General features: G+C 44.5%; 1 non-coding gene across 1 annotated transcript; it reads right to left on the reverse strand.

The window, feature by feature from the left end:
- Window positions 1–4,148: 4,148 nt before the first annotated feature.
- On the reverse strand, window positions 4,149–4,221 carry TRNAK-CUU (transfer RNA lysine (anticodon CUU)). Its single transcript has one exon. It is a non-coding gene; the product is annotated as a tRNA-Lys (tRNA).
- Between the last annotated feature and the right edge of the window lie 3,052 nt (window positions 4,222–7,273).

Raw genomic sequence — 7,273 nt, forward strand, 5'->3', positions numbered from 1 at the left:
CCTGGAAATTGCAATAGCAGCAACCCCCCGCCGAGTCAGCTGGATGGACAGCAAACACAGCCTGTTTGATTTCTCAAGATATAGACTGGGGTCTTGATGGCTATGTCGGATTCTGGGACTTTACCGTTATTTTTGACTTTAATTGTAATATATTTTGTACTTTGGACATTTGTTGGATAAGATAGTGATGCTTATTAATAGTATTGGATTTTTAGGATAACATTAATAAAACAGTAATTCTTAGGCAATCATGATAGAGTATAATTAGCATTTGATAGATATTACACTGATATACTATGGTAAGGCACTATATTTTATATTCATAAGTCCCTACTTACTTTCCCTATACTAAGGATGATATGGTACCATATTCTCTTTTACTCCCCCCCCCCTCCTCCTTTTTTCTTTTCTTTTTTCCTCTTCTGCTAGGCTTATAAGTTAAGACAGTATTATAGTTATAAGATTTTTTCCTTAACATATAGAAATGTCGTAGAATTTTGTCTTTTATATAGTTGCTCAGAAACAAACAAACAAAAAAAAAAAAAAGGGCGGGGTGAAAGAGGAGCTAGAAAGATAAGGAGAGAGGCATGGAGAAACACTGCAGCTTCTTTGGACACATCACACAAATAAGATCAGTGGATTTGTCAGCTTAGGTACTGAATATGCTCGTATTACGTTTTACCACTTGTCCGTACAGGCCTTAAGGTGGATACCAACCTGAATATGATTGGTCTGTCCTTTTATGAAGTGAGCAGAAAATCTCGCTCAGATGGCAGAATTGTGGTAAGATCTAGGGAGAATCATTGAGATAATGGTTATGAGTATTTGGATTATAAGGTTTTGGATCTTGGCTAATGAATTTGGATATTTTCATGAGCTTCAGTGATTGTAGCTTAATGGAATAGATTTGGTCTGGTCCCTTTGGTGAAGGCCAAAGCCCACTTAAAATTGGCATAAAATGGCAAAGTGATTTCTTTATCTCTTGCAAGGGCCCTGCAAGGGATGAAAAAACACTGCCCCAAATTCTTGAAGTGAATCGAGAGCTGTGGGAAAAGGGAAGCAGAATAGCCTGAAAGTAACATCTAAGGCGCACCCTTGTATTGTATTTGGGGGTTTGTAGTTCTTAAGCACAATAGTCAGACGCAGCACTGGAAATATCAAGATCTCTGAGAATTATGAAGTGAACTCAAAGCTATGGGAGAAATATTGGACAATTCACTCGCCCACAACATCGGCTACCACAGTGAGCTAACGAAGACATGACAGACTTGCACTCTCCAGAAGCTGTGATGTTCGTCTGGACTCTTGGGTTTTTGAACATTTGACTCACTGTCGCTTGCAGAAATAGCTTTTGGGATCGTTAGCTAAGCTTGGGTGGCTGGTTTGCCAGATTGTTGTTACTAGCAAAAGTTCTTAACAAATGTATTTTCCTCACTTTAGCACCATTGACCTGCACTCCTACCAAGCACAGCTCGCTTAAAATCAAATGTGGGTTGCTCAAAGAAAAGAAGGGGGTATTGTGGGAAGCTTTCTCCTCCAGCGGAGAATGAAATGTAAACATCAGACCCTGTGATGAGAAATGTCCTTGGAGCCTTGAGGCTCCCAGGGGCCTGAGCTGGGAACCATGAGCAACCCACGCACAGCTGTCAGGGGGTGGAATCTGCCGGCCCCTGGGGCAGGCACAGCCCAGGGGGCTGACTCTGGCCAGCCCCCCTGGGTGGGATCCTTAAGGTGTTTACTGTAAGCTAACCTATCTCTGCCTTACACTTAACCTGGAGCCAATCTGTACCTTCCAGTTGTACCAATCTTAAGCTAAGTTAGTTGTCTACAACCCCTTTGGGGGCTATAAAGGTCGTTGCATCGCCCTAATAAATTGCACTGCTGCGCAGAAGCCACAGAGTCGACTCTCAGTGCCCCGATGTCTCATCGCACCAGTCTCCGTCCTCCGACAGGTACTGTCTGTGCCTTCCGGCCAGTTGGTGATAACCTCCACCAAACCAGGTAGATCAAGATTACCCATTCGTGCTTGTTGGGTTATCAAAGCTATCCATTTAGACCAGGTTGCATCTGTGGCATGATGCGGTGATGAACCTTTGCCTTTGAACATCCAGTTGAGAACTGGCAGTCTAGGAGCTAAAAGCAATTGTGACTCAGTTCCAATCACTTGAGAAGCTGTTTTCACTCCTTCATAATCTGCTAGTATCTCTTTCTCTGTTGCGATGTAATTTGCCTCTGAACCTCTGTAGCCACGTCCCCAGAAACTAAGTGGACGACCACGTGTCTCATTTGGAGCTCTCTGCCAAAGGCTCCAAGTTGGACCATTGTCATTGGCAGCCATGTACAGAATGCTTTTAATGTCCGGACCAGATCGCACAGGTCCCAAGCCCACTGCATGGACTATTTCTCGTTTAATTTGATCAAAGGCTGCTTGTTGTTCACGTCCCCACTCAAAATTGTTTCTCTTACGAGTCACATCATGCAGAGGTTTGACAATTTGACTGAAACCAGGAATGTGTAGTCTCCAAAATCCCACCACGCAATGAAAAGAAAGGGTGTCCTTCTTATTGGTGGGAACTGCCATGGTAGAGACTTTGTTGATGACATCCTGAGGAATGTGATGGCGACCATCCTGCCACTGCACTCCCAGAAACTGAATTTCTTTGGCAGGTCCTTTGACCTTGACTCTCTTAATGGCAAAACCTGCTTGCAACAGAATGTCAATGATTTTGTTACCTTTCTCGAAGACTTCCTCAGCAGTGTGGCCCCACACAATGATGTCGTCGATGAACTGGATGTGCTCTGGAGCTTTACCTTTCTCCAGTGCATTGTGGATGACTGAGTGACAGATGGTTGAGCTGTTTTTCCACCCCTGAGGCAAACGGTTGAACTGGTACTGGATTCCTCTCCAGGTGAATGCAAACTGAAGCCTGCACTCCTTTGCTATGGGAATAGAGAAGAAAGCATTAGCAATGTCTATGATAGCATACCATTTAGCCTCCTTCGATTCCAGCTCGTACTGGAGTTCCAGCATGTCCGGCACAGCTGCGCTCATGGGTGGAGTCACCTCGTTGAGGGCACAAAAATCAACTGTTTCTCCAGTCGCAGTTAGATTTGCGCACAGGCTAGATGGGACTGTTGAAAGGTGAATGAGCTTTCTCAATGACAGCCTGACTCTCCAGTTGATGAATCAGCTGATGAATGGGCAAGAAAGAGTCACGGTTAGTTCTGTACTGTCTGTGATGAACAGTTTGAGTTGCAATTGGCACTTCCAGGTCCTCTATGTCATGATGTCCCACAACTGCAGATTCATCAGAAAGTTCAGGTCTAATAGACAATTTCAATTTACAATCCTCAATCTCTTCAGATGCTATACCAAAAGCCCATTTGCGACCCTTAGGATCTTTGAAACAACCTTGTCTCAAAAAGTCAGTTCCCAAAATTCAAGGCGCATCAGGACCCGTTACAATAGTATGTGTCTTCCACTCTTTACCAGTTAAACTGATTTCAGCCTTCAACTTAGTTAACTCTTGAGATCCACCAGTGATTCCAAAAATAGATATGGACTCTGTCCCTTTGCAATTTGATGGCAACAAAGTACACTGAGCACCTGTATCAACTTGTGCTAGTTTGAAGCAAGCTGGAATGTTTTGGTAAAAGAACTAGATAACAGGCAGTGAAATGAAAAACAATTGTGTCTACTTCTCTCACAGTCACGCTGAGAACTCTGGGAAGAAGAAGAAAACATTCTCCATTTTGTCTCTCACTCTTGCTTTTGCCTTAGACCTGGTCACATCTCATTAACCCTGCTCCTACTAACCTTGCTCCCTAACCTCTTGGCTGCACCTCTCTTCTTCCTGAGAACTGGGGTAAGGTTGAGAGGGCCGGGGGGAGGTGTTGGGGTGGTTTGAGAGCCCCTCCTGGGGACCTTGGTTTCTGGGAGGGGAGTTGTGCTTTTGTATTGTTTATCCTTTGTATATTTCTGTATATAATTGTATATAACTGCATATATTGTAAATAGCTGCTTGTAAATTCTGCTAGCTGTAAATAAATTGCTTCATCTATATTCCCAGGGTCCGTCTGAGTTAGCTGGGGCAAATACAAAAGTGTGGGGGGGCGGGGTAACCCCCAAACCATCACATTTTAATTGGCGCCCAACGTGGGGCTCGAACCCACCACCCTGGGATTAAGAGTCCCATGCTCTACCGACTGAGCTAGCCGGGCAAATACAAAAGTGTGGGGGGGCGGGGTAACCCCCAAACCATCACATTTTTAATTGGCTTTCCCAACGTGGGGCTAGATATTTCAGTGAGTGGAAATTAGCTCTGGGAATTAAGATGAAGCTAATCAAGCAGCTATTGTATTTGGTTGGTGCATTGCTCTGGTCTGGTTTTGTTTTCTTGGCATTTAGTTGGTTAAAAGGTCAAATTGTTGCTTATTTCATTGATCTGGCTTATAATAAGGCTAAAGCTAAGGTTTCAGACATGTTCTGGAGCTGGGGTGATTTTATTCTTGGTTATGCTGGTTTTAATATCTCTGAGAATATTACCAAGGACATTACAGGAGCTCTGGTCAATAATGTGACAATCAATGGAAATTCTGCTTTAAATATGGCTCTAATGAGAGTTATTCAGCCTAAGACAGGAATTCCAACTGTTTGTATAGGTACATGCTCGTGTAAAACTGTTTTTCTTCTCACAGTTTTTAATATTTGCCTCATGATTTTAATATTCATATTAATTTTGGCATTATTGGTGAAAAATTCACAACCAGGTTCTGTAAGAGCTAGGAAAAATTCTGTGTCTCAGAAGCAGTCTCTTTCACAGCAAAACAAGGGAACACAGTTATCGGCTTCCCCCTTGCCAGCCTCTGCCCCTCCTTCTCCAAGTGCTGGGAACACAGCCAGTGCTCCCGCCTCTAACGTAAACAATGATAAGGATAGCAAAAACAAAAACAATAATGGGCAGAGTTCAGCAGGAGCCTCAGGAGCACAGGCAAATACCCAAAATCAGAATGTTCCTAGCAAAAATGAAAACAAGTCAGGGTTGGCAGGCATCCCAGGAGGACAGGCAAACAATCCCACTAATGCTAATACTACTACTAGTGCTAGTAACGCTAGCCCAGTCAGTCCAAATCCTAATGACACCAGCTCAGCCAATTCAAACCCCCAGCCAGCAGACCAGAACCAAAATCCTCCTGTTAAAAGCAAGGCAGATTTGAACTCACAAGCTCCAGGTCAGACCCCTAAGGATACAAATGCTCCAAGTCAGACCTCCAATAATTCAAATGCTCCAGGTCAGACTCCTAAGGATTCAAACCCTCCAAGTCAGACTCCTAAAGATTCAAATCCTCCAGCAGACACATCCAAGTCTGTTGCTGCTCAGGCCCTTCTGGCACCTGCTAAGGCAAAAGCTAAGACAAAGAGTGGTTCGCAGGAGGATGTAAGAGATGGGACCTCTGGTGATCAGCAGCGAGGAGAAGAGGAAGAGGAGATAGTTAGTCTGCGAGACCTTGTAGATGTGCTGAGACAACAATACTCAAGTGAGAGGAGCGCTGTGAGGTTAGCTGCCAGGAGAGAGGATGGTTCCCATGAGTTTAGGAATGCTATGAGGAAGATTGTGTTAGGCCAGGTACCACCAGATCAACAACAGGAAGAGGAGGAGGAAGATGACATCCAAGGCTCCAAGGATCCACTCAGAGAGGTCAGGGAAGTTAGGAAGGAATACACAAGGGAATCAGGTGAGCCAATCCTAAGCTGGCTAGTGAGATGCCGTGGCATTGGTGCTAATGCTCTGCAGGTAGGAGACAAGTCTGCCAAGCAGCTGGGACCACTCACTAAGGAGAGTGGAGTGGACAAACACCTGGCAAGTCCTCTTGGTAGGGTTAGCTTGTGGACACGCCTTCTGTTGGCTGTGGCTATGAGATATCCTTCCCGAGATGATTTGCCATGGGCTGCCAAGAAGTGGAACACCGTTGAGCAGGGAATTAAGCTTCTGAAGGAGTTTGCTGTGAAGGAAGTGCTTTATGGAGATCATTGTACTCATGAACCTGACGATATTCCTTTGGGAACAGGTCTCATGAAGAAGCTTATTAAGCTTGCTCCTTCATCCTATGCTAACATCTTGGCCAGTAAATTTCTAGCAAGGAGTGATAATGGAAGATCTTTCACTGTTGGTGAATTCACTGATCAGCTCAGGCAGATAGAGGACAGCTTGTCACATTCTGGTCTAATCTCTGCCATACAAACTATGACTTCTGAAATAAAGGGCATGAAAGATGGTTTTGAGAACACCATGAAAGAACTGAAGGAGGACCTTAAAACCTCAATTTCCAATCTGGTAAAGGATACCATTCCTGCATCATCTGAATGGGTGCATGTTTCTGCCATCAGGAACAGACGCCCACCTCCTGCAAGGCAATTCCAGCCCAGGAGGAGACAAATTCCACCCAGACAGCAGCAATCACGTGCGTCACTGTGGATACTTCTGCGCGACACATACGGGGAGAACATGAACAAATGGGATGGTAAACCTACTTCAGCTCTTTCAGAGAGAGTCAGGGAACTGCAGAGTGGCAGAAACAGAGGCAATAATGCCAGGAAAGTAGCTGTCACTTCTTCAGCTCCTGAGGGCAACTGCAATTGTTCCAACAGTTGCAGTTCCTCTCACAACAACACCAATCACTGTGTACACCCTACATGCCATGTTCAGCATTAGGGGTGCCCTGCCTCCAGCCAGGAGGAGGAAAGGGATAGTGGAGAGAACCGAATCTATTGGAATGTATTCATTAGGTGGCCTGGCAGTTCAAGAGTTCGGAAATACAGGGCTTTAGTTGACACAGGTGCTCAGTGTACTTTATTGCCATCAAATTGCAAAGGGACAGAGTCAATTTCTATCTTTGGAATCACTGGTGGATCTCAAGAGTTAACTAAGGTACAGGCTGAGATCAGTTTAACTGGTAAAGAGTGGAAGACACATACTATTGTAACTGGTCCTGATGCGCCTTGCATTCTGGGAATTGACTTTTTGAGACAAGGTTGTTTCAAAGATCCTAAGGGTCATAAATGGGCTTTTGGTATAGCATCTGTAGAGATTGAGGATGATAAATTGAAATTGTCTGTTAGACCTGAACTTTCTGATGAATCTGCAGTTGTGGGACATCATGACATAGAGGACCTGGAAGTGCCAATTGCAACTCAAACTGTTCATCATAGGCAGTACAGAACTAACCGTGACTCTTTGTTGCCCATTCATCAGCTGATTCGTCAATTGGAGGA

This window comes from Pogoniulus pusillus, chromosome W, assembly GCF_015220805.1.
Source record: "Pogoniulus pusillus isolate bPogPus1 chromosome W, bPogPus1.pri, whole genome shotgun sequence".
Taxonomy (NCBI): domain Eukaryota; kingdom Metazoa; phylum Chordata; class Aves; order Piciformes; family Lybiidae; genus Pogoniulus; species Pogoniulus pusillus.